Source organism: Sapajus apella, unplaced genomic scaffold (genome assembly GCF_009761245.1).
Source record: "Sapajus apella isolate SASKATOON/1434 unplaced genomic scaffold, GSC_monkey_1.0 scaffold4, whole genome shotgun sequence".
Taxonomy (NCBI): domain Eukaryota; kingdom Metazoa; phylum Chordata; class Mammalia; order Primates; family Cebidae; genus Sapajus; species Sapajus apella.
This window is the reverse complement of record NW_022436944.1, coordinates 38,416,084-38,443,451: the sequence shown is the minus strand read 5'-3', so window position 1 is coordinate 38,443,451 and position 27,368 is coordinate 38,416,084. Positions and strand designations below refer to the sequence as shown.

General features: G+C 40.4%; 1 protein-coding gene and 1 long non-coding RNA gene across 4 annotated transcripts in view; one reads left to right on the top strand and one right to left on the bottom strand.

Annotated features, from left to right (window-relative positions):
- Positions 1-14,897: 14,897 nt before the first annotated feature.
- On the bottom strand, positions 14,898-17,855 carry LOC116537251. Of its 2 annotated transcripts, none has more exons than XR_004263046.1 (2): positions 17,397-17,855; positions 14,898-15,281 (listed from the first exon to the last, which is right to left on the bottom strand). It is a non-coding gene; the product is annotated as an uncharacterized LOC116537251 (long non-coding RNA). The 2 variants fall into 2 exon arrangements; XR_004263045.1 differs by having other exon boundaries at positions 14,948-15,278; positions 17,397-17,850.
- Positions 17,856-17,875: 20 nt separating this feature from the next.
- Positions 17,876-27,368, top strand: part of TBC1D5 (TBC1 domain family member 5) — a 557,272-nt gene continuing 547,779 nt past the window's right edge. Inside the window, exon 1 of one of the 2 annotated variants that reach the window (XM_032259257.1) lies at positions 17,876-18,076. The gene's annotated coding sequence lies outside the window, so the exon portion shown is untranslated. Of the gene's footprint in view, positions 18,508-27,368 lie in introns of both variants that reach the window. The other variant, XM_032259262.1, reaches the window with a different exon arrangement.

The window sequence follows — 27,368 nt, the reverse complement described above, 5'->3', positions numbered from 1 at the left end:
GATTAGATTACATAGAACTTTGTATATTGTTACCATATTTACAATAACATATTATAATTATATTGTTAGTGTGTCCTCAAGTTATTAAAATTCTTTTTAATTTCTATATGATATTCCATTTTATGTGTAGGTCATAACTAACTAATCATTTCCCTACTGTTTAATGTTTGCATGATTTCCAGTGCTTTATTTATTATAACCCTCTGATGAACACCTTTCTACAAAATCTTTTTCTTCCTTTTTTTTTCTGCGATAGAGTCTCCCTCTGTTGCCCAAGCTGGAGTGCAGTTGTGCGATCTTGGCTCACTGCAACTTCCACCTCCTGGGTTCAAGCAATTCTTTGCCTCAGCCTCCTGAACAGCTGCGGTTACAGGATTCCACCACCACGCCGGCTAATTTTTATATTTTTAGTAGAGATGGGGTTTTACCATCTTGGCCAGGCTGGTTTGAACTCCTGACCTCATCATCCACCCACCTCGGCTGGGATTACAGGTGTGATCCACCACGCCTGGCCACCTTTCTACAAAATTTTTATCTGTATTGACAATCACCTTTTTTCTTTTTTGCAGGTTACTTGTTTTTTCTTTATTTAGTTGTGGTTGTGGAGACTATCCCAATTTCCCATAAAATGATCTCTCAAAACTGCTGCAATATCATGGCATAAAAAACTCCAAAGTGCCAGTAGGCATAAGAACTAGAGTTTTTAGAATTATAAACCACAATGGTGGATAATATTTGAATGAGAACATTCGATATGGATAATATGGATTGTTAGATAAAAGATACCAAAATGTCACTACTACTTCTATTGGATAAATAACTGGAGATAGAATTATTGGGTCCAATGGTGTGAATTTATGTAAGTCTCTCAATATATGTATTGCCAAGTTGCTGGGAATTTGCAACAAATTTATAGTTAGAGGGCCTGTCCAACACATGCTTCCCAGTATTGTCTTTTATTAGTCTTTGCATATTCGTGAGACCAAAAGAATGGTATTTTTGTTTTGTTTTAATTTGCATTTTCATAAGTTTAATGTCCTTTTATATTTCTTCTGTGAGTCATTGCCTTCCTTTTTTTTTTGTTTTTCTTACTGGAGCATTCATAGTTCTCTTATTCGTTTGTGAGAGTTCTTTGTTGATTAAGTAAATAAACGTTTTGCTATTTTGTTGGAAATACTTTTCTGAATTTGCATTTGCCCTTATTTTTATAAAAATGCTTTATAACCTACAGAAGATTTAAATTTTAATGAAATTGAATGTATTAATCTTATGTGATTTCTTAAGCTGTCTTTATGCTGAGAATGTCCTTTCCCAGGACAGATTAATTAATTAATTCTTTCTATTTTTGCATTTAATTTTTTAATCCACCTAAAAGTTATCTTCGTGTTCTGTGCGATGAAAACCTAACTTAGTCTCTCCACCTCACCCTGACTTTGCACTGACCACCATCAAATGTAGTCAATTTTCCTAAAAGGAACAAAATGTTCAATGACATTTTGGGAAATAGCACTATAGTATTTTATTATTAAGAATGATTTAGGCAAGGTGTGGTGGCTCATGTTTGTAATCCTTGCACTTTTGGAGGCCAAGGCAGTCAGATCACATGAGGCCAGGAGTTTGAGACTGGCCTGGCCAATACTGTGAAACACTGTCTCTACTAAAAAAAAAAAAATACAAAAATTATTCAGGTGTGGTGGTGCATGTCTGTAATTCCAGCTACTCAGGAGGTTCAGGCATCAGAATTGCTTGAAACTAGGAGGTGGAGGTCACAGTGAGCCGAGATGGCACCAGTGCATTCCAGCCCGGGCAACAGACAGAAACCCTGTCTCACCAAAAAAAAAAAAAAAAGAATGATTTAGGTTATTGTTTAAGATAGTTATTAAGAAAATGTAATTTCATTCTTGGTTTACTGAGAGTTTCTATCAGGAATAAATGTTCACTGTATTAAATAACTTTTTAAGCCTATACTGAGATTATAATGATTTTTTTAGTTTGTTCTGATAATATGTATACATGATTTTCTAATATTAAATCACCTTTGCATTACAAGTCTAAATGCAACTAAATCATAGCAGATTGTTATTTTAATGTAACTTATTAATTCACTGTATTAACATCATGATTTTTTTATCCTAATACATAAATAAAATTGTGTTTTGCACTTTTAAAGTTTTGTATCAAAGTTATGTTAGTTTCATAAAGTTATCTAGATAATTTTCCTTATATATAAAACATTTCCATCAGATTTCTCTTACATCCACTTTTTCAAAACTAAGATTCATTTAATTATATTTAATCTCTGTTCAAAGTACCTCATGAATTTATCAATTCTTCCATTTGTTTTATTTATTAATCTCTGTTTTTGTCTTTACCAATTCCATACTTCTGTCTTGTTCCAGTTTTTCTGGTTGAATTGGTTTTTTTTTGTTTGTTTGTTTTCTGTGGCCTTTAGAGTTACTAAAGTATAATATATTTACATAAAAATGCATAAGCATGTATGTAAAGCTCAAATGAAAATCATCAGTCAGTTAATTCCATCTGCCTCTTATAAAAAGGAAAAAATGTTAAATAGAACATTATTTCATGGACACTTGAAAATGCACAACTTTTATTTGTGATGCACCCAATCTAATGCTATACTTATTAAATCAGCCTATCGTTATGTTATTCAAACTGTCAAAACTCTTTTGGCTGCAGTGGCAGACTCCACTTGAACAGTCTTAGGCCAAAGGAAGATTCATTGAATAGATTGAATAGCGTTCCTGTTACTTGCAATCAAAACATCGTTAAATTCGGCTGGGCCTGGTGACTCACGCCTGTAATCTCAGTGCTTTGGGAAGCCAAGGTGAGAGGATCGCTTGAGGCTAGGAGTTTGACACCAACAGGGGCAGCATAATGAGACCCTGTCTCTACAAAAATAAAATAAAAAATTTAGTCAGGAATGGTGGCATGCCTGTTGGCCTAGCTACCGGAGAGGCTGAGGCAAGAAGATCACTTGACCCCAGGAGTTTAAGGTTACAGTGAACTATGATGGCATCACTGCCCTCCATGCTGGCTGACAGAGTGAGGCTCTGTCTTCAAAAACAAACAAATAAAATTCTTAAATTCATTACAATGTACCCTAGGAGACCTTCTCAAGTTTGCCCTCCACATAATTGGTTTATTTTGCAGCACCAGTTTTGCCCTTTTATTCCCCTCTATGTAGATTTTAATTTGGTTTTGTATTTGGGGTTTTCTTGCATTCTTTTTCTCATTTCAATCAGTTTCTTTTCATAGCTATCTTTATGTCAGTCTTGTCATTTCTGTTCTCTTTACAAAAAGTCATGTCCTTGGGCATATTTTGAGGATTTCAAGCAGATAGATTGTAACATTCTAATGTGTTTATTAGACATGATTTTTTTTTTCCAGAGCTACAATCTTCTTTTGAATATTAAAAGGTGGTGTTTCTGTTCCCATATGCTACATTATTTTTTTCATAGACAGAAAAAAAGTAGATTTTTTTCTGTCTATCCATTTTGGAATTTGGAGAGTACTATTGTTTGAGCCCAGTGTTTGCCAGTTCACAGAGGGAATTAAGTGCCCTTGACTATTCTCAGACCTAAACCTGAAGTTCAAGTTGGTGTGCAGAGTCTCTAATACAGTGCATATTAACCAGGCATGGTGCCATTCCCAAAGGGAGGATTTTAAAATGTGGGTATGTAGCTTAGGTCGTGTGGTACCGGCAGGCAGAATAATGCCCCCTACTCCCACGGAGATGACCATACTGGAATCCTTGGAACATGTGAATGTTACTTTCAACAGCAAACGAAACTTTACAGATGTGATTAAGGTTATGAAAATTGAAATGGAGAGATTATCCAGCATTATTCAGGAGAGCCCAATCTAATCACAAATCCTTCAAAGTAGAGAATCTTCCTGCTTTCCAGGCTGTGTTCAGAGAGAGATGTGATCATAGAAGAAGGGTCAGAGGAATGTAACATGAGCCGGATTCCAAGTGCTATTGCTGATTTTGGAGAGAGAGGAGGGTGACCACAAGCCAAGGTGGTAGGGAGGGTAGGGTCTAAAAACTGGGAATCACCTTCACCTGACAGCCAGCAAGAAAATGAAGACCTTGGTTGTTACAACCTCAAGGAATAGAATTCTGCCAGTAACCCAAATGAGCGGAAAACAGATTCTCCCCTAGACCCTCCAGAAGGGAACAGAGCCTGCCCACATGCTGATTTTAGCCTGGTGAAATGGGTGTTAAATGTTTGAACCACTTAATGAGAAGATAATAACTTAAATTGTGGAAGTGGTTAACTTTGTAGTAAGTTATTATGGTAGCCATAGGAAAGGAATGCAGATTGTCTGAGTGACAGATTATGGCAGATTTTCATTTTTAAAGATGGCCCAATATTGCCCTTGACATTCTTCCCATTGAAAAGTGTATCTGCCTTAACCTCAAATCCGGATGTGCTTAAACTCACTTGTAACCAATAGGATGCAGTGGAAGTAATGCTGCATGATTTCCAAGGTAAGGCCAGAAAAGACCATGAAGCTTTCACCTTTTTCCCTGGAACACACATACTCAGAGCCCTGGGCTGCCATGTATAAATCTGATTACCCTGAGGCTACCTTGCTGTGATCAAGTGAAGCCAGGTGGAGAGGCCCCATGGAGGTGCTCTGACAGGTGGTCCCAGTCTTTCAGTCCCAGTTCTTCCAGCCCATATGCCAGATGAGTGACTGAAGGTGCATTTAGTTGATTCCAGCCCCTAATAGTCGACTTCCCCAGACTTTGAGTTTTCCTAGCTGAGGACCAGATGACGTAAAGAGACAAGTCATCTTTAAGGTGTCCTGTCTAATTTCTGACAAAAGGACTATTGTTCTACTTCACTGTTTGGAGTAGTTTGTTATACAACATTAATACTGCAACACAGGAGCTAGCTACCACCTGAATTAAGTGCCCCTCAGCCAGTAAAATCACTTGTCCCACAAAAGAAAGAAAACGACTTCCCCTCTAAAACCAAAAGATTCCCCATTGAGAACTGGTGTTCTAAGATATTATTATATGTCTACTGGTCTGATGTTGCAATTTTTTCCCCAACTCTCAACACTGGTTTCTCTCTTTCTTTTCCTTATTTCTCTTTTTTCTTTCTTTCTTTCTTTTTTTTTTTTAAAAAAAGATGGGGTTTCACCATGATGGCCAGGCTGGTTTTGAACTCCTGACCTCAGGTGATCCACCCACCTCAGCCTCCCAAAGTGCTAAGATTACGGGCGTGAGCCACCGCGACCGGCTTAACACTGGTTTCTCTTACTAAGCAGTTTGAAATTCTTTCATGAGGAGTGTAGCATATGAGCAAAATCTATCCAGCAGGCAGTTTTCCTCATTCTCTTTTTGCTTCTATCCTATTTATAGCACTTTTCATTAGATTACTAAGAATCCCAAGATTGAACTTCTCTCTGCTCACTTACTCCTCTTTTTGCTGTGTCGCGTGCTGAGATTTGCCTCTGAATGCATGGGGAGATTGATGCTAATGAGATTGGATGGAAGAAAGGGAAGGTGAATGATAGAACTGTAGTTTTTACTGGCTTATTGATGTTTGTTTTACGGCCAGTAAAGTGCCCGCACACTGGAGTTAAATGCAGATAATGAGGGTGTGCCAGATATTTTCCTGGGCTGTTGACAACCTCTATCTTGTATTGTTTCAGAGGAAGAAACCCATAGAAGGTAGTTTAACGGTACGTTTTCCATCCATCATCATCAATAAAATAGCTAGTTGAAATTTCACCTGGACTTTAGCAATTTGCTTTCTCTTATTTTAAGTCCACGGCACCATATGCCAATTTTTCTCATATTCTGTATCTTTGCGGCATTTTAATGGGACATTGTAAGGTGGCCTATCAGACATCCCTAGATAGCCCCTTTGTGAACCCAGATTGTAGACATACTTTTAAAGGCTTTTGCCCTAGGACTAAAACCTTCAATATTTTAACATAAGATATGAAAGTTAAATGAGAGAATAGTCTGATACATGGAAGTAAACTCTACTCTAGTTTTTCAGAAATGCATCTATTCATATCTTAAGGCATACATAAAAGAATTGATAATTGGATATCCAGGGAGAGTCGGCTAAATATAAGCACTACAGAGTTTGGGGGGAAAATGGCATTATATTTGAAGGAATAGCATTATGTCCTTTAAATATTTTTGATAGAATAGTGTTTCAATTTCTGGTATTTTGATGTGTAAAATAGATTTAATTAATAAATCAGATATAGCCCAATAACTAATGTCCTTCAAATAGCCATGTTAAATGTTAAGCTACAAATTTTTCTGTACTAATCCATTTTAATTGTATGGGTAAACAATTATTAAGTTGAAAATAGATGATCACTGGAGGGTTTCATGAGTCAACAAGTAAACAGAAAAGGCCAGGCATGGTGACTAACCACTGTTATCCTAGCACTTTAGGAGGCTGAGGAAGGCAGATCATTTGAAGTGGGGAGTTTGAGACCAGCCTGGCCAACATGGTGAAACCCCGTCTCTACTAAAAAAAATACAAAAATTAGTCGGGCATGGTGGTGCACACCTATAATCCCAGCTACTCAGGAGGCTGAGGCAGAAGAATGGCTGAACCCAGGAGGTGGAGGTTGCAGTGATCCAAGATCGTGCCACTGCACTCCAGCCTGGGCAACAGAGCGAGAAAAAAAAAAAAAAAAAAAAAAAAAAAAAGTCTGGGCGCGATGGCTCACGCCTATAATCCCAGCACTTTGGGAGGCCTAGGCGGGCAGATCACAAGGTCAGGAGATCGAGACCATCCTGGCCAACATGGTGAAACCCCGTCTCTACTAAAAATACAAAAAAATTAGCTGGGCATGGTGGTGCACGCCTGTAGTCCCAGCTTCTCAGGAGGCTGAGGCAGGAGAATTGCTTGAACCCACGAGGCAGAGATTGCAGTGAGCCCAGATCACACCACTGTGCTACAGCCTGGGTAATAGTGCAAGACTCTGTCTCAAAAACAAACAAACAAAAAAGTAAACAGAAAAGATATCAGTTTGTCAGGCTTATAAGGCAAACTCATTTATGAGGAAATAGATCCCAACAAACAACCACCAGTTAAGGAAAACTATTGAAATGTGAAACACAAACACAGGAATAAAATATTAGCATTGTTCATATTATATCTAAGAAAATATGTAGATGTGTTTATTTTTATTTGGATTACAACATTGTAGCCTTTTAAAATGAAACAAAATTACCCTTTCCCATTACTAACTAATATTCAGTTATATTATGCTATATATTACTTGAGGCTTTGTCGACAAGAAAACATTTCCAAAGTAATTTTTTTCTAACTGAATTCATAACCCTTTCACCACCCTCATATCTGAGTATGCATGATTTCCCATTACAGTTTATAGTTAGGACTTCTGTCTTTGCAGTACATCGACATAAAAGGCTATACTGTATTTGCCGTGGGAGCCATACTATTGAAGGCCCCTGTGCTTGTAAAATCTTTACCGTACTTATATTACTATAAAGTAGATTTTGTATTTTATAGAGGATTGCATACCAAGGTAGCATGAAGCTGTATCGATGTGTGGCCTGAGTTGTCAGTTACATGACATTGTGGTTTGTTCTTTCAAAGTGGCAGTCAGGGATCTCATTGTGGTGTCACAGGCAACTTGACAAGCTTGATCAACCAGCACAGTTGGCTACCTGTGCTTGCTTGACGTTGCTCGTTTTTCTACATTCTTTACTCTCCCTACAGTGGAATTTTATTCACCATGTCCTCTGTCATGGGACTTTGCATTGCTTCCCACTAAAGTAAGCAGAATACATTACCACATCATATTGATATTGGGTTTGGCCATGTGACTTGCTTAAGACAATAGAATTTGGGCAGAAGTGATAGTGTGTCAATTTTGAAGCAAAGCCTTAAGAGATCTAGAATGTTTCTGCTTGCCCCTTGGTACTTCACTTATTTGCCATGAGCAGAACATGAACATGCCCTGTGTAGCTTCTGGTCCCTGAATGAAGTATACATGTGGAACAGACCTGAACCTAAGCCTGGAGTCCAGCCTAGCCCACATTTGGCCCAGCCAAGCTCAAATGAGATTATGTGAAACACAGGTTACAGCCAATCTGTAATCCTTAAGCAAGAAAGACAAATGTTTGTTTTCGCAAGTCATTGAGATACTGGGGTTGTTTTGCATCGCTGTTGCAACTATAGCTAATTAATATCTTTCCCATTGTTGGTTCTCATGCATTTGTCCTCCTGCATTCATATTTAGTGCTTTTGGCTGCCTATGCAAATGGACAGAATCAAGTGGAACATGCCAAGGACCAATTGAGACATTTTTGCTGTACATTCTCCAGGTGAGCAGAGAAGGGTTACATATCTTCAGTGCTCTTATATCAGTCATCTTTTTAAAGAATTTCAAGGTGAACATTTAGCCTAACAAAACTGGCTGATGATTCAGGGTTTTAACTGTTCCTGTTGATGAGTTGTGACTTATCCATTCAGATTGTAAGAACTTTGATGAAACAGACTCTCTCCCTCTTGTGAGGGAAGCCCTAACACATGTGAGTGAGCATTTGAACATTCTCATAAATTAGCATGTGACCCTAACCAAGTTTCTTCATTTGGGTGGACCACATATTCATATCTTACTTATATGTACTCATGTCCAGAGTAGACAGACTCTAGGATAGTCTTTAATTATTTCCGCCTCCTGGTACACATTCTCATGTAATATCCTCCCCTTGAGTGCAAAAGGGACCTGTGTCTTACTTCTAACAAATAGTATATTATATGGAAAGTGGGATGTAACTTCTGTGATTATAGTACATAAGATGTAACATCTGTCCTGTTAAAAAACTCGCTTTCTCTTGCTGGTTTTGATGAAGCAAGCTGCTATGTGGTGAGGCCCACATGGCAAGAAACTGAGGGCAGCCTCCATCTGACAGCCAGCAAGAAACTGAGGTCCTCAGTCCTACAACTGGCAAGGTGCTGAATTCTGCCAACAATCATGTGAACCTGAAGCAAGTATTTTCCCCAGAGAAGACTTGAGAGAGACTTCAGCCTCATCCAACAACTTGATTGCAAACACATAAAAAGATCCTAAAGCAAAGAACCTGGTTAAGCCATGTGCAGACTCTTGACCTACAGAAACTATGAGTTTATAAGTGCATATTGTTTTAAGTAGCCAAAATATATAAATAATGTGTTCAACTATAGCAACTTGAACAAGCAACTATGTTTCCATAATGTGATACATATTTACTTTTTTTTTCTTTGAGACCTGTCTCCCTCTATTGCCCAGGCTGGAGTGCAGTGGTGTGATCATGGCTCACTGCAACCTCCGCCTCCCAGGCTCAAATGATTGTTGTGCCTTAGCCTCCTGAGTAGCTGGAATTACAAGCACCCGCCACCATGCCTGGCTAATTTTTGTATTTTTAGTAAACACAGTTTTCACCATGTTAGCTAGGCTGGTCTCGAACTCCTGACCTCAGGTGATCTGTCTCGGCCTCTCAAAGAGCTGGGATTACAGGTGTGAGCCACTGTACCTGCCCATTTACTTTTATTTATTGCAAACATTTACTGAATACTTACCAAATGCAGCGCACTTCTTAAAACACTGAGGATTCAGAGACAAATAAGAAATATTACTTGCCCTTGAGGGACTCGTAGTCTATGGAATGTCAGACATTTAAGAAGCAGCTGCGGCCGGGTGCGGCGGCTCAAGCCTGTAATCCCAGCACTGTGGGAGGCCGAGGCTGGTGGATCACGAGGTCAAGAGATCGAGACCATCCTGGTCAACATGGTGAAACCCCGTCTCTACCAAAAATACAAAAAATTAGCTGGGCATGGTGGCGCGTGCCTGTAATCCCAGCTACTCAGGAGGCTGAGGCAGGAGAATTGCCTGAACCCAGGAGGCGGAGGTTGCGGTGAGCCGAGATCGCGCCATTGTACTCCAGCCTGGGTAACAAGAGCGAAACTCCGTCTCAAAAAAAAAAAAAAAAAGAAGCAGCTGCTAATAACATATTGGGGCAAACACTCTAACAGGGATATGGAACTAAATGGTATAAGCCATGTTGCTTATTAAAGGTTTTTTTGGCACAACATTTTAAGCCTGTACCTGGAAAAAACTGTAGGAGTCTCATCTGGCATAAGAAACACTACAAAATCATGTTGAAAAATGTTTATTAGGGACCACCTGTGCATACCAGACCAAGAATAAGTAAGCCAATGGAAATAAATGCTATTACAGAAACAAATGATTCAAGGAAATGAATTTACATACTTAATTGTGATCACGACTCTATTATCCTTTCACAAAATTGTTGAAAATCAACACTGATAATCTCCCACCTAAGAGGAAGGATAATGTTTTGAAATAATGTGCTTTCAGAGCAAAGTTAAGACACTAATTTTACTGCTATGCTATTGAGGCATACTAGTGGGTATATCATAGGAGACATTTGGGCAGTACAGCAAAAATACCTTTGTCTTTTTGATATCCAAAGCAAAGTCCAGAATTTGCTATTTTGTATGTGCGTACACTGAATTTCAGTAATCACTGTTATATCTAGAATAAGCTGCTTTTCCTGAATACAGCTTTTTCTGATGAAGACTCAGAGTTAATAATGATACTTATTATTAATTGTTATTAGTAATAATTATTACAAATATTTATTAACAATTATTTATGTAGCATGATACATACATATTTTGTATATAGATATATAGATTAAATGGTTACCTTATGCTAAATATGTAACAGAAGATTATCTCATTTAATGCTCTTAATACTCACAATAACCTAATAAGTTAGGAACTATTATCCCCATCTTACAGATAGAACTGGAGCCACAGAGGTTAAGTAACTTAATTAACTCACTTCAGGTTATATCATTAACAAGTAAGGGAGCTAGGATTTGAACCTGGGAAATTCTACTCCTGAGTCTGCCCACTTAACCTCTTAGTTTATGCTTCCTCCCAATGTTTCTGACTGTACTGTGATCTTTAAAGACAACTTGGAGACAGTCACACGGGTAATAATCTAAAGCATCATGGTACAAACACCAGCCTTGTTGTATCAAGGCATTTGACATTTTTCAGGTATCCATAAATGTTGACATCATATCCTTTAAGGGCAAATGAATTTATTTATGATTTTTAAATTGATCTAGATAGGCTTTCATGAGATTCTCTACCTATCAACTTAGTTAACAGAATATAATACCATACATACATATATGTAATACCTTATATATTGTATTAGGTTGAGTATGCAGCTTTAAAGCAAGACAGAAAAAAATCAGAGGCTTAAATAAGGTAGAAGTTTATCACTCTTTAATTTAAAGATGTAGTGAGGCAGTCTGGGTTGGGTAAGCAGTACTTTACCAAGCAATACAGGGATGCAGTTTCCTGCAATCTGGTTGCTCTGGTAGGCTATGCACATTGGAACCTGAATCACTACTATATCTGTGTTCCAGGTAGCAAGAATAGAGAAAGAGAGGCAGTGTAGGGCAAGAAACTTGTGTATGGAAGTGTAGGGAAGAAGAGAAAAATAGATTTGGAAGGGAGGAGGAGCGAGCAGTCTATCACACATAGCTATGCAGACACTACATACAAATCAATTCCTGGCTTTAGCATTTTGGAGGCAGACTCTCCGAAGAATAATTTTACTTTTGTTTTCCATGACTAGGGTGAGATTTAAAATGACTTTACAGCCACTCCCTAATACCACCAATCAATTGGTTGAGCACCTACTAGTCTTTACTTACAAGGTTAGTTTATTAGGTGAAAGAGTTTAAAAATTATGTATGAGAAGAATGATATATACACGTGCTGGGTAACTAACACAAGGAATGGAGTGAACAAATATTGTTTTTCTGCCAAGTATCTCTCCCTACTCTGCCAAATAGCCATGACCCTGCTTTAGGAAACAGACTCTCTCCTACTCCTTGTGGTTGTTAGTGGGAGGGTGACCAGGGAAAGTGCCCCTTGCAGGTCTCTGCTATGCATATAGTCACCTCCCGAGGAAAGCTGCCCTAAGTGGTTCGCTCTGCATAACACCACTCAGACTGTGTGTCCCATGGGATGACCCCAGCCTGGAGCCCCATGAGTACTATCTCTTCCTGTGTCTTGTCAGCTAGGGGATAGTTGAGTTCCCTCCTGCAGTTGCTAGTCTCTGGAAAATCTCCCCCATTGCTTGCTTGGTGCTCTGCACATTGAAACCTGAATCAGCACTGTCTCTGTGGTCCAGGTAGCAGGAATAGCGCTTCCATCGCCTGTTAACTCATTTTCTGTATTAGATTTCCTCTGTTGTAAATAGTTGAAGTGGTTTCTCTTATCCTGGTTGACTTATGAAATGGCCTACTCTGTTGGATTGTTGCAGGTCCAGCCACACACAAAGACTGACTAGTTCCCTTCTAATCCCAATTCTTAGTTATCTTAGAGGAGAAGCTGATTGGTCTCAGTTTATTTTAGATTATTGACAGAGGATTGGGGGTGGAGGGAAAGGAGAATTGATTGAGGGATAGTGGTTGATAGTTCTTGTTATGAGCTAGACAAATAACTCCCAAAGTATTTGCTCCAGAAACACAGAATAATGTGTGGGGTACCAAAATGGCCATATTACCCTACGAAACTTTTGTTGTTAGCTTCACAATATTTATCACAATATTAATGATTTTTACTGTCAAACTAACTCAAACAGTATTTCTTATTTTCTTTTTATTAATTTTTTAATTCTTGAGACGAGGTCTCACTGCAGTGTGAACCTGCTGGGCTCAAGAGATCTTCCTATCTCAGTCTCCTGAATAGCTGGGACTACAGGTATGTGCCACCATGCCTGGCTAGTTTTTTTGTATGTTTCATAGAGACAGAGTCTTGCCATGTTGCCCAGGCTGGTCTTGGACTCCTGAGCTCATGCAACCTGCCCACCTCAGCTTCCCAAATTGCTGGGATTACAGGAGTGAGCCACTGTGCCTGGCCTTTCTTATTTTCTTAACAGTGAAACACTTTAGCTTGTTGTTATCTCTACCTAGGGTTAGCTGGATTTTAATAGATGGCTCTAGGAGATGAAATGTTCTTCAAAACCCAAAGGAATTAAAGAATTTAGATGTCTTGATATCACTAATAACTGTGACCTGTAGCTATAGTCTGAGAACGGAAAAAGGAAGTCCTAGAATGGGGTTGTGTTTCAGTTCAGGTCCTCTGAGAGGCAAACACCAAGATGGGACTTACAAAATGAACTGAAACACAAGCCCATTCTAGGACTTCCTTTTCATTTACATCAAAGCTTTTGGTGTACAAAAGCTTTACTGAGAGAACACCAACAAAGGGGAAAAAGCAGGAGCTGGACTGCATGTGTGTGGGCAGAGGGGAAGCCTTCAGACTGCAATGCAGGTCTGTAACCTGGGAAAGCTAAGGAGAAAGGACAGAAGAGCTCTTAAGAGCTTTAGACTTTGGCACAGTTCTAAGAAAGTTTTGGCCATGCCACTGGGGAATCCTTGAGCCAGAGCTGCCTGTTAGGGGAATCCTCTTTTGGCCTTCACCAATACTCCTGCTGCAATCAATCAATGAGTGAGAGTATCCCAGGAGAAGTGTGGCCTCAGCATGAACTTGATAGTGGATCCAGCGGGGCAGCTGCTGAGGCTGAAAGTCAACTATGCTTCTTGCAGCAGGAGATCTGAGTTGGGTATTTTCACGGATGACGCAGAAGGTAGTATGCCAGTCCCACGCACAGCCCATGTTTACCACAACCCTTTCACTTCCCACTGGACAATCCCATACTGTAATACTGTAGGCTGTACATCTTATTATCATGTCAGTCTATGCCACCATAGCAATTTCAGGATCTAATGATGGCCAATTTACCTGGGTGAGTTGAATGGAGTGGAGGAGAAAAGAGCAAGGAGAAGGAATGTGGATGGTGGTCTGACCACAGTAGTCCCAGGCTGAATGTCCACATGGGCAGAGGCCTAGGAGAAAGCCAATCCTTGGCAAGAGACTCTGAGAACATTTGCATTATTTTCTGCCATGTCCGAAGACAGAGAATGCACATAGATGTCAAAGCAGAGAATCAACCAGCACATGAGTTGCTGCAAAACCAAGCGTCACAATTATTTTTCTAATGCTGAAGTTAGTTCAAATTTAATTTTTCTACCTTAAACTCAAATTCTATTATAAGTAACAAAACTCAAAATGAATTTTTATACAAGGTTTGTATTTTAAGGAGTTATTAATCATCAGCTTTATGACTTTTGTTTCTTTTTCCAGATTAGATTTGCAGGCCACTTTCTGCCTTGTCAGGGTGCTTTGCATTGACTGGGACTAACAGGTCCCTCAGTTGGTCTCTTGGGGAGTAAGAATCTGAGAACCCTGAGAGAAGCTGGATCCTTACAGCTTTTGTTGTAGCCTAAAGGATGCGGTCTTTGCTGTGGCTCTTTATGATGCCACCTGGGCCTCCCACTCTGGGAACCATCAGGATGCAGGTCATGGGAGATGACTGGGGTGTTTTCCCACATCTCCTTACTTCTTGCCTGACAATAAACCTCTAAAGTAGTCTGGATGCCTGAGTGACTCTTCTTTGTAATGTGGAAGAACTTGATTAATCCTCAGTAGTTCAGGACAGAGATGACATGGATCTGAGGTGAGACATGTTAGGGGGACTGGAGAAGAAAGCCCATTACTTAGTGACTGAATATTGCAGGATAAGGAGTAAAGGGATACTCCTGGGTTTTCTGCTTAGGGAACTAGGGAGATAAATGCATAACCAGTCGAGGGTAAAGGACACAGGAAAAGGGTCAGGTTTGAAAGGTAATTGAAAAACTCAACTGAAGTAGATTGAGTTTGAAGTGCCTGTGGGACCACTTGGACACATCTCTAGCAGGCAGCTAAATACATAGGTCTATTCTGGTTATTTAATGATATCTAACAAACTACAGCCAAACTTAGTGGCTTAATACAACAACTGTTTTATTTACTTTCCCACAATTCTGCTATTTGGGCACTGGGGAGAAAAGCTCATCTCTGCTGCATGTGGTAACATCTGCAGTAGCTTGAGTAGGGCTGGAAGATCCATTTCCAAGATGGTCTCAATCACATGCATGGCAGGCTGGTGCTGACTGTCCAGGAGGAGCACAGCTGGGGCTGTTGGCCAGGGGCCTTAGTTTTCTTCTATTTGGTCTCTCCAGGTGGCTTGGTTAGACTCTTCACAATGTGGTAGCTTCAGAATAGTTGGATTTCTTACGTGGTTCTTCTCATAAAGGGCAAAAACGAAAGCTGCTGTCCAAGATAAAAACCAAACAAGTGAGGAAATAGATTTGATTCAGGCAATTACATTAGGGAGAGTACTCCAGATTTGAAGATCAGAGTCTCAGCAGGGTGGTTTTGCCCTATACTTTTGTTATTATTTTAGAGCATGGTTTTGCTATTGTCTAGGCTGGTCTCAAACTCCTGGGCTCAAGTAATCTTCCCACCTCAATCTCCTGAGTAGCTGGGAGTACAGATGTACACCACTGTGCCTGGCTGCCTTATACTTTTACAGGGAGGCATAGACAAGTTATAGATGAGATGATTACAACCGGGATTATTTGGGTAATCAGAGGAATTCTCATCTAGGAAATGTTTATCTCTACCTAATTTCAAGGGGGGGAAAATAGTTCTAATCCTAGCTAATCGTTCATGAGACAAATAGGAAGTTGAAAGGTGACTGACCTTCCCCACAGATTCAGGAAAAAGGGAAAGGTATGTGTTTGGTCTTGTCACAGGTCTTTTACTAGTTCTATCAGAGAAAGTGGACAACAAGTCTCCTTTAAGTAATACGAAGAAGGATTGGTCTTTGTGGTAAACTGTTTCTCAGAACACAAAAAGGTGGCGGGATTTCTTAACTATTTGTTTCTCATGAGTCTCTGGTAAAGTTCAAAGTTGTCACTGAAAAGCCTTTTAAGGCCTAGGCCTAGAAGTGACAGAGAGTAATTTTTGCAATATTTGATTATTTAAGGCAGGTGACAGGTCTGGCCCAGACTCAAGAAGAGAGGACTATATACATGGGCATGAATACTGGGAGGCATAGTTAATTGCGGGCCACAAGAAAGTCTAGCACAGGGTCTGAATCTTGGGCTGAATATTTAGAATGAGATGCCATTAGCATAACCAATGTGGTAGCTGAAACTATCAGGTGGGATCACTCTGTGGCTGTATACAGTGGTAAATGCAGAAAAGAGTCCAGCAACTTTGGAAACATATGAGAATGAAATCTTGAGAGTTGTCATTTTCCTAGTGTCTCAGAAGCCACTGTTAATCCTATTTATTCATATACATTCATCGCAGGATTTTCTGTCATTTTGTTGCTAGTCCCATTTCCTGAGTATCATCTCAGTATTCGCCAGTCTAACAGTGATGATGACTGGCCTAGCCACAACTCCCAATTAGGGAGTGTTATCTATTTTATTTATTTGCCCTGATTAAATCTGGCCACAGGCACTAACTTAACCTGTTCAGCTTCTGCAACAGAAAGAGGGACAACAGAAAAAGAGGGATCCCTGTGTGAAGTGGGGTGTTTGTCTACAAACAAATGTCTCCCACACAGGCACCTTTCTCTGAAGCTAGATAACCTTCAGAAATCTGACCTTTCTGTGACTTGGTTTCCTTTTTCTGGACTAAACAGTATCAATTTTCGTTGGAGCTCTTTGTGAAGATAAGCTAATAAAATACCATAAATCTCTTTTACTAGGTGAAGCATTTACCACTTTAATTAGCGTTATGATTTAAAGGCTTTCATATCGGGGAAACAAACACCAGCATTCCACGTGCTTGGGTTAAAGGGGATCTTAAATCATTATTATGCAGAGGCCAAGGGCAACGAGACAAAGTTTTAGACATTGCCTGTGTTCTGATAGTCATCAGATCTTTAGGGAGATACTACAACGCTGAAGACCCCGTCCAAGGCTATGAGGAAAAGACAGAACCACAGTCTAGTATTGTGCACTTGTAAAACATAACTTCCAACTTTTATCTTTCTATGGGTTGAACTACAAGGTAGGTCTGAACAAAGTGCTAGTGACTCCCCTAAGGTAGGGAGGGGTAAGTTTCGCGGAGAAAGTGACAGATGAGCTGAGTTAGAACCCTACTCAGCTAGTAGGTGCTATTGATTCCCCTAATGTAGAGAGGGGTAAGTTTCACGGAGAAAGTGAAAGATGAGCTGAGTTAGAAGCCTACTCAGCTAGTAGGTGCTATTGATTACCCTAACGTAGAGAGGAGTAAGTTTCACGGAGAAACTGACAGATGAGCTGAGTTAGAAGCCTACTCAGCTAGTAGGTGCTATTGATTCCCCTAATGTAGAGAGGGGTAAATTTCACTGAGAAATTGACAGATGAGCTGAGTTAGAAGCCTACTCACCTACAGAACAAAGTGGAATGGGAGGCCATTTACATGTGACAAGGAAACGTACATTCCTTGGCAGGAGAGCCAGGATCTCAAGAAGGTCTCTGGGACCCTCTGATCCCCTTCTTATCAGTCCCACCCTGGGAAGGTAGTTGGTGGATGTGAACCTCTGACTAAGACCCAGGAACCGGTTCCCAGCCTCCAGCCGCGCGCCCGCAGGAAGAGGGGAGAGAAAGGAGGGGTAAAAGCCTTCACGCGCCTGCGCTCAGCAGCCTGCCGGCTTAGCCAAGGAGAGCTCTGCCCGCAGCTCACTCCCCATCTACTCGCGTCTCGCGCTTCACGGGCCCCAGAAACCCGGACCCGAGAGCGAGCGCGTCGCCCTCCCGCGCAGACTTAAGGCCCCCGGCGGGCGCCTGCGCACGAGCTTCCCAGGCGCGCAGGCTGCGAGGTTATTAGAGGTGGAGCGCGGGGAGGGCGCGCGGCAGGAGGCGGTCGCCGTTACGGCGCGAGCGTGGTCACGTGGCCGCTGGTCACCGCCGCCACCCCCTCCCGCCCTGTTCTCTTTCAGGTCGGGCCGAGCCCGGCCGGTTCCGCGAGCGCCTGGCAGACTGAGGGAGAGACAGAGAGAGAGAAAGAGGAGGGGAGGAGGAGGAGGATTCAGGGAATAGGAGCTGGGGAGCCCTTCTGCGCCACAGGTAAAACAAAATAATGATGATGATAATCGTAAAAAAGGCCAAGCCCTCTGAACGCCTCCGCCTTCCTCCAGTGCAGCCCCACATGCAGTCGCTCCCGCCCCGGCCTCCCGCTCAGCCTCAGGACGGGTTTCGCCCCCCCCCCCCCACCCCGCGCTTTTGCCGCAGCCGCCGCCTCACGGGAAGGCCTGAGGGGCCACCGCCGCCACCGCGGACGGGTTGTCGCACCGCCTCCCGTTTGTGCGACTCGGAGTCGGCGTTGGGGGTGGATGGCGGGAGGGGTGGTCCCCTCAGCTCCCGGGCGAGCTGGGCGGGGTGACTGCTGGTACCCTGCCTGGCTTCCCTGCCCCAGGAAGTCGGCGTGTAGACTGGAAGGCCAGCTGCAGTAAGAGGGCAGAGCCTGGCGGCCGGACTAGTGCTCAACTTCCTACTTGGTAAATTTCCCTGTTCATTTGGGCCCCGGGCAGCATGCTTCCTTCCCTGGCCGGAAGCGAAACGGGCCTGGAATCCTCAAACCTTAAAAAATATAGATTTTAGAAGAGAGAAGCCTTAACTTCACTTTTGAGGAAAGGAACCGTGACCGGAGTTAGTACGACTTAAGTTTATTCACACGTAAGAAAGTGAGGTCTTTCAGGATAAGAGCATAACTTGGCAGGGAGGGCGAATCCAGCTCCCCACCCCGACTTTTCCTGGAAAAACAGACACACACCTTCAATACAAGATTCGATTCTACAAGTGACCTAGAATTTGTTCGATACTAGTTATTAGTTTTAGTTCCAGGAATTATAATATGTGTTTAAAGTTAACATCCTGTAGATTTTTTTTTTTTTTTTTTTTGGTGAATAATAACTTTCTGGTGAGTTCATTTGTCAACTCTGAATTGGACAGAATCCCAAGATTTTAATATGCAGGTTTCACACGTTTGGACCAGATTGCAGGGGAATTTCTAGACCCATTCTTTTGTTCCTTGTAAAACTTTGTAAGTGTTGTGCTCTTGCACAAAATACTTAAAGCAGGAAGCAATAAATATAGGTATTGTTGAAAAATCTTTACTATCAAGTGGCAGAGAAATTTCATTTATATATTGGTTTTTCTCTTTGGGCTTTTCTGATTTTATGTCTTGATACTTTTCATTCCCTATCTCTGAATTCATTTGTAAAGTGGAGCATTTTTAATATTTGCTGCTATGTGCAGTATCACAGTATCACTCAAACCTTAATCTGGGTAGGAATCACTTGGGGGTCTTACTAAAAATGCATTTTCTGGTTCAGTAGGTCTATGATGCATTATGATATTGTGCATTTCTAATAACCTATGTGCTGCTGGACAAGAACTATCCTTGAGTAGCAAGGAAGTAGATAACTTGTGTGCAAAGAAATAAAGTTAAGTATTTATCAGTGAACATGTTCCTTTTAATAATTCACCGTCGCTTGTAGAGGTGGCTTAGCTCTGGGCAAATGGCAGGGTGAACTGAGAAAGCTTTCAGAGTGAGCAGGCTGAGTCTGGATCTTAGGGGAGGGGATAGGAAGAGTGCAAATACTGTGTCTGTATGCTGTATGGTGACTGCATCACCTGGTCTGTGGATTTTCCAATAGAAGCTTGGTGTGGTGTTAGGAGAAAGACTCGCTCAGCTGTGCGTTATTTGGGTTTTATCAACTTAAGCGAGGAATCCTGGTCTCTGAAGCTACAGCTGAGATGAAAGTTTCTTTTATTGGTGGACTACTAAGTGTGTGCTGTCACTCAAATACGGCCTCAGTTGAGTAGTGTATTCCTGAGCCTTGGAAGCAAATTTGCAAATAGTTCAGTCTTACAGTGGGTATTCTAACTGGATTCCGATTTTTTTCTAATGTTATTTTTTCTCATGTAAATGAAAAAGTTTAGAAGTGTTACATAATATACTTTATGTACAGAAAAATGGTTATAGTTTTAATTTTTTTTATTTATACTCCAACTGATGACTGAGTAGCGGTTGTACTTTTAAATAACTTTGTGAAAGTTTTTAGTACCATGATTTTTGTAATTTTCATTCCAGTCCTTAGTTTTTTTCATGTTATTAAATAATATTTATGGCAGTACTTTAGAAGCACTTTAAGTGCTGGACACTTTTCTAAGTGCTTTACATACCTAGACCTTTCGAGATGGACTCTAGCTCTGTCTCTCAGGCTAGAGTGCAGTGGTGCAGTCTTGGCTCACTGCCACCTGTTCCTCGTGGTTTCAAGCAGTTCTGCCTCTGCCTCCCGAACAGCTGTGATTACAGGTGCCCGCCATCACGCCCTACTAATTTTATTGTGTGTGTGTGTGTGTTTAAGTAGAGATGGAGTTTCACCATGTTGGCCAGGAACTCCTGACCTCAAGTAATATGCCTGCCTTGGTCTCCCAAGGTGCAGGGATTACAGGTGTGAGCCACTGAACTCAGTCTACTATTTTTTTTTTTTTTTTTTTTTTTGAAAAGGAGTTTTGCTCTTGTCTAGGCAGGAGTGCAATGACACAATCTCGGCTCACTGCAGCCTCTGCCTCCTAGGTTCAAGTGATTCTCCTGCTTCAGCCTCCCCAGGAGCTGGGATTACAGCACCTGCCACCATGCCAGGCTAATTTTTGTATTTTTAGTAGAAATGGGGTTTCACCATTTTGGCCAGGCTGGTCTTGAACTCCTCACCTCAAGTGATCTGCCTGCCTCAACCTCCCAAAGTGCTGGAATTACAGGTCTGAGCTGCTGCGTCTGACTGCTCCCAGCCTACTTTTTGGTTTATTTTTTTAGATAACTTTTTTTTGAGACTCTCTCTTTTGCTCTGTTGACCAGGCTTGGAGTGCAGTGGTGCTATCTCAGCTCACTGTAACCTCTGCCTCCCGGGTTCAAGCAGTTCTCTCCCTCAGCCTCCCGAGTAGCTGGGATTACAGGCGCCTACCACCACACCTTGCTAAATTTTGTAGTTTTAGTAGAGATGGGGTTTCACCATCTTGGCCAGGCTGGTCTTGAACTCCTGACCTTGTGATCCACCCGTGTCGGCTTTCCAAAGTGCTGGGATTACAGGTGTGAGCCACCATGCCCACCCCCTACTTTGATTTTAAAAGTCAAATTTGTCGTCTGCCTCAGTGCTTGTAATCTTTTCTGAGTAGAATACTGAAATTTGCAGTTTTATTTTGCTTGCACTTGTTCAGTGGACCAGTCTAAGTTTCTTTTTCACTGTTAAATGCAAAAGTATCTACTTCCTCTGAAAGTTTTTTATGCCTTCATTTCCTGCCTGGGCTTGTCCTCCACCCTGCATGTATACATGGTAGACTTAGTATTTGTTACCCTAACCTTTAGGTTTAGGGATTGACTGGGTTTCTGACTTTTCATTTGGCCAGTCAGGATGATACAAAAAAAAAAAAAAAAAAAAAAAAGCAGCATTGGTCATTATCACATGTTAACACTGAAAAAGTAAGAAGGACAACCCCAGAATAAAGGATGATTTTTTAAGTTGAATAATTTGTTTCATTTAAAAATAATAATCCTTTCTCTTGACCCCCTTTTTGTCTCAGACCACTGAAAGTTTTGTCCTTTAACAGCAGTAGTATGAGAAGTAGTGCTAGTCTACCTGATCCTGAGACATTTCTCTCAACAGTGGTAGATCATTGGAATGGCAGGGTGTACAGTGTGTTTACCAGAACTTGAGAAATGTGAGGTTTGGGTGGTGGGATGGTCAGCATTGGAAGAGCTGAGAGAGGGGAGGGAGGTCAGTTGCCAGGGAGGGCCTGTGTGTTGCTTCTAGTAGCATCAATTCTCTATTACTGTAATAATGGTGAGTTTGGGAAGGATGGCAGTGTAAAAACAAATCTCAGTGTAAATGCTTTCTCAAAAACCTGTGAAATGTATAAGAAAATATTTATCATTCTACAAATGTTATGTAAACATTTAAAAATAATTTCTGTGCAATGATTTAGTAGCATTAAACATTTTATACACTGAGGGATAAAAAGAGGCCCAGAGATTATCTGTTAAGATTGTTCTAAATTCTCTGTTGTTCTTTTGGAATATCAGGATAGAGTTGAAACCCTTGCTGCATGCCCACTTGCTGGCTTTTTAATTTCTTACCCTGATGCTGTGTTGTGGGGTGCCTGGCCATACCAGCTCTGCCATGCTTTCTGGGCCTCACAGCTGAATGGCCAGGTCATTACTTGTGGTTAGCCCAAGGAAGCATGTGTTGTACATCCAAATGATGGAAGCCTTCTAATCAGTATTTTCTGCCATTAACAATACTTTTAGTATTTTTACAAATTCTGTATGATTATGATATCTGTTACAATGCCATGCTGGTCAGCTGATTAGTCTCACAGTGCCTCACTTTTCTCATCTTTTAAAGGGGGATAATAATAGTAACTACCTCACAGGATTGTTTTGAGAATGAGAGAGAGCGAGAGCGAGAGAGAGAGAGAGAGAGAGAGAGAGAGAGAGTGTGTGTATAAAGCCCTTAATTCTATCATGTAAGTAATATTCTATGAATAATCTACAGTATGGTAGATCATACCTATATAACTTCAAGACTGACTATATTTTTGGAGATTGTACATTTATTTGGGATAAGGCTGTATGGGCCAAGAAAGCAGTTTGTACTTTTTGGGTGAAAATACAGAATTGTTATAGTAATGTTCTTATCCCTTTGGAGAAGTAAATGCAAATAAATATAGTTTCACAGCTCAGATCTTTGAAAATAGGGAAGTAGGGCTGTAGAAAAAAACATGTATTTGGTGGTGGTGTGAAAGGATTGGTTAAAACCTCTCAAGGGTAGTCTTGCGAAGCCTAGTCACCTTTTTTTCTGAATGTCCATTAGTTTGGATGAAAAACGTGTGAAGATAATGTCATTTGGTCTTTGTCCAGTGCTGCATGTGGTTTCTGTGGCTAACGCCACAAAAATATTTTGTAATTGCAGATTTACTGTTTTTCTTAACTCAGTTGCCTAGAAAAGATGTTAACTGGGTTTTTGTTTTTTAATTTTTGAAACAATATAGTCTTAACAGTTTTGAAATGGGGTTAATTTAAATCTCTTTATCCTCTGGTATGTGTATGTGCGTTTGTGTATACCTATAGATCTACCTTTTTAATTTTCATTTTTAAATTTTACTAAATTTTATTTTTTGGAGACAAGGGTCTCACCCAGGCTGGAGTGCAGTGGTATGATTATACCTCATTGCAGTCTTATATACCTTTTTAAAAAAACTGAAATGGATTCAGCTATTTTGTTGCTTGCCATTGTTTTTCACCGAATATTTTATGATATTACTCATGTCATTAGTTTTCCACGTAACTTTTAGTGACCCCATACTATTTCATTGTATGAATGTACCATGAATGGTCTTCCATTCGTAGACACTGATTTCTTTCAACCTTATGACAAATTGAACATTATTATAGCTAAAAGCCCTCTGTGCCCATGCATTATTTATTTAGGAGAAATTGTTGTGGGTGGAATTGCTGGTGGGGGGTGGTCAAAAGATCTGCTCATCTTTATTTTTCATTAAAAAAAAATTTTTTTTAAGATGAGGTCTTGCTCTGTTGCCCAAGCTGGAGTGCAGTGGCATGATCATGGCTCACTGTGTCCTTGAGCTCCTGGGCTCAAGTGATTCTCTCACCTCAGCCTCCTGAGTAGCTGGGACCACAGGCACATGCCACCATGCCCAGCTTATTACATTTTTTTTTTTTTTGTGGTAGAGACCGTGTTTTCCTATGTTGCCTAGGTTGGTCTCAAATGCTAGGGCTCAAGCGGCCCTCCCACGTTGGCCTCCCAAAGTGTTTGGATTATATTTGTGAGCCACCATGCCTGGCTTGCCCATCTTTAACAGTTTTGTTACATGTGGCCAAATTGCCTACTGAAAAGATTATGCCAATTTACCCTCTATGACAGAGACATGTGAGTGGCCTTTTATTTGCCATTATTGGGATTATCATTTTTTTAAAACAGCTTTATTCAGATTTGAGTTTATACTTCCCTTCTCTTGCCTTCTTACAGGTTTTAACATTTTATGTAGCTAAGTTTTGTTCTTCCTTTAGGTATTCTGTGTAGATAGGCTTTTTCTACCTTATGTTTATATAGTGATTAATTTTATTTTTTAAACTATTTTCATACTTTCATTTTCAACTTTTGGTTTTGCAGTTATTCCACAACATGTTTAGTTGCATAGTATGAGGTAGAGAGTTCAAAAACTTTTAGGCTTTTGATTAACCAGTTTCCTCGGTGCTGTTTAGTGAGTGATCTCTTTTTCTGTGGATGTCAGAAACTTTATTATTTGGTCTTCTATTCTGTCTCACAGTATTTTATTTTTTATTTTTATGAATGGGATTTCTCTCTCTACCCCTCCCTTCTCCACATATATATGCAGGTATATAAAACATTTATAAAGGTTTATATATAGTGTATTAAAAATACAGTGTATGAATGTACCATAAGTAATCCTTCATCCTTAGATACTTAGATTTCTTTTGATTTTTATGACAAATAGTGCTACACTGAACATTATTATAGCTAATATCCCTTTGTACCTATGCATTAATTTTTCAGGAGAAATTGTTGTGAGTGCAATTGCTGGGTCAAAAGATCGGCCAATCTTTATTTTTTTTTTTTTTGAGGCAGGATCTTACATGGTTGCCCGGGCTGGAAACCATTTTCTTTCTTTAATGCTGTATATATTTTTTTAACCTGACTATTGTTGGTAAATAGAAGAGTTTTTAACTACTTTTGTATATTTATTTTGTAACCAGTCACTTTTTGGATGTCTTATTTATTATAATGGCTTTTCAGCTAATTCTCTTAGATTTTTCGAGGTACATTATCATACCATCTGGAGCCAGCCATTTTTTTTTGTAAGAGTTTTTTCATGATTAATTTTCACTTACGAAAGTTGTGCTAGAATGATTTTTCTCAATTTCATTGATTTTAAGTAGAATGTTCTGATGTGGTACCTGTGTATTTTATCTCCTCAGCTCCAAAGGGTTTTAAAATATCTGGAAAATCACTCTACCAAATGATCTCTACAGACCCTTGCTCAGAAGTTTTGTGATTCTACTTTTATGTCAAAAGATTCCTTGTAATTATACGTAGCTGTCCTCCTTTATAGTTATTGGTGTCTAGCTCCACCCTCCCCCAAGTGATTACTCTGCACTTTTATTTCCTTAGAACTTGAGATTTTTTTCTGTGTGGTTTGGTGTAAATTAAAAGAGAAAACTGACAGACTACAGAGCTCAGACTATGCAAAATCACATAGCTTATTTTCAGTATCATGTCTCATGATTTTCTTCTGGTAAGATCCTCATGGTGAGTTGTCTTATCAAGCTGTGTTCCTGCCATGGACTACTTAACGTTCCCCAAGCCACATATTGTATTTGTCAGAACTGAGATTAATAGAAGTCACTGGGAAGTGATGAATAGACATAGATGCAGTGAAAGTTGGGTTAGAGTGGGAGAGGTAGGAATGGGGAAGCACCTAGTATGTGAACTCTTCTTTCTCCACCGCCTTTCTACTTCATGATTGTCTCTCAGGACTCCTTTGACTCTGCCCTCTTCCTGATTTTCTGGCTTCCTGTTTATTTTCCAGATATACCTTGTCTCCTTTCTGTCAGAAAATCACTCCTTACCTCCTTTCTACTTTGATGAGGAGCACTGCATGCTTCCCATCAGTATGGGAAGTGGTCCTGAACAGTTCCCCTAGTGTCCTCATCTTGTCATAAAACTACTACAAAATTTCTTGACCAGTGGCAGTCATGTATTCTACCTTGCAAAGGGTGTGGCAAAGTATTGATTAAAGTTGTGTTTCCTTATAACATGAAACTACCTATATGGAAGCATTAATGAAATGAGAGACAGATACTTCATAGAGACAAACTGTCAGAGAATTATATATACACATTTAAATATTTTATTTATTTATGTATGTATTTGAGACAGAGTCTTGCTCTGTCACCCAGGCTGGAGTGCAGTGGTGTGATCTTATTGCAACCTCCAATTCTTCTGCCTCAGCCCCCTGAGTAGCTGGGATTATAGGTGCATGACACCACACCTGGCTAATTTTTGTATTTTTAGTAGAGATGGGCTTTCGCCATGTTGGTCAGGCTGGTCTTGAACTCAGGTGATCCGCCTGCCTTGGCCTCCCAAAGTGCTGGGATTATAGATGTGAGCCACTGTGCCCCACCAGAAAATTATAAAATAGTAACTGAGTGGTTGAATGTTACAAAGTAGATAGTGTGGGAGTAGTATCACCAAGATAGAAAAAGCTTCTGAAGAGTGTTTGTTTGTTTGCTTGTTTAATTTTTTGAGATGGAGACTCACTGTGTTGTCCAAACTGGAGTGCCGTGTTATGATCTTAACTCACTGCAATCTCTGCCTCGTAGGTTCAGGCAGTTCCCCTGCCTCAGCCTCCTGAGTAGCTGGAACTACAGGCGAGCACCACCATACCCAACTAATTTTTGCATTTTTAGTAGAGATGGGGTTTCCCCACGTTGGCCTCAAACTCCCCTGGCTGGTCTCAAACTCCTGACCTCAAGTGATCCTCCCGCCTAGCCTCCGAAAGTGCTGGGATTACAGGTGTGAACCAGTGTGCCTGGCCTGAAGAGTCTGTTATCTTAGATCTCCAACCTGATTTTTTCCCAGAACTTTCAAATCTGTGTAGCTGATTGCCCACCAGATAACTCCACTTCTTACTGGCCCACAGGAAACTCAGTTTAGTATGTCTACAACAGAATTTACCACCTTCTCTTACAAAAAACTTTTACAAGTGTGTGTTTTTAAAATTTAATTTAATTTTTAATCTCGGCATTACCATCTCCCTAGCTGTTCAAGCCAGAAACCTAGTAGACACATTTTACTCCGTTCTCCACATCCTCATGTACAGGCATCACACTGAAACTCTGTGGATTTGGACCCATTGTGTCTTCATCCCTACTATGTCTTCTCTAGTTTAGGTCCCCATCATCTCTTGCCTTTGTTCCCTAAGGTCTTCTGACTGATGTCCCTGCAGCGAGGTAGTTAATCTTTTTTAAGCTCTTATATGATTCTCTTATTCTGTGGCTTAAAACCCGATATTCTCCATTGCCTGTTTCCAGTTTCATGACTCCCTCTTTTACCTCTCTTGTATTGCGTGATTTGGTTAAAGAGTACTGAATTTCTTTGATTTTGGTTCTGTCCTGTTTTTGCTTGCCTTGGGCATGGAGTAGTTTTTCTATTTCTTCATCTTACTGACTTTTGTGAAGTCTTAGCTTAAATGCCACACTGTTCCAGGAAGCTTCTTTTTTTTTTTTTTTTTTTTTTTTTTTTTTTTTTTTTTT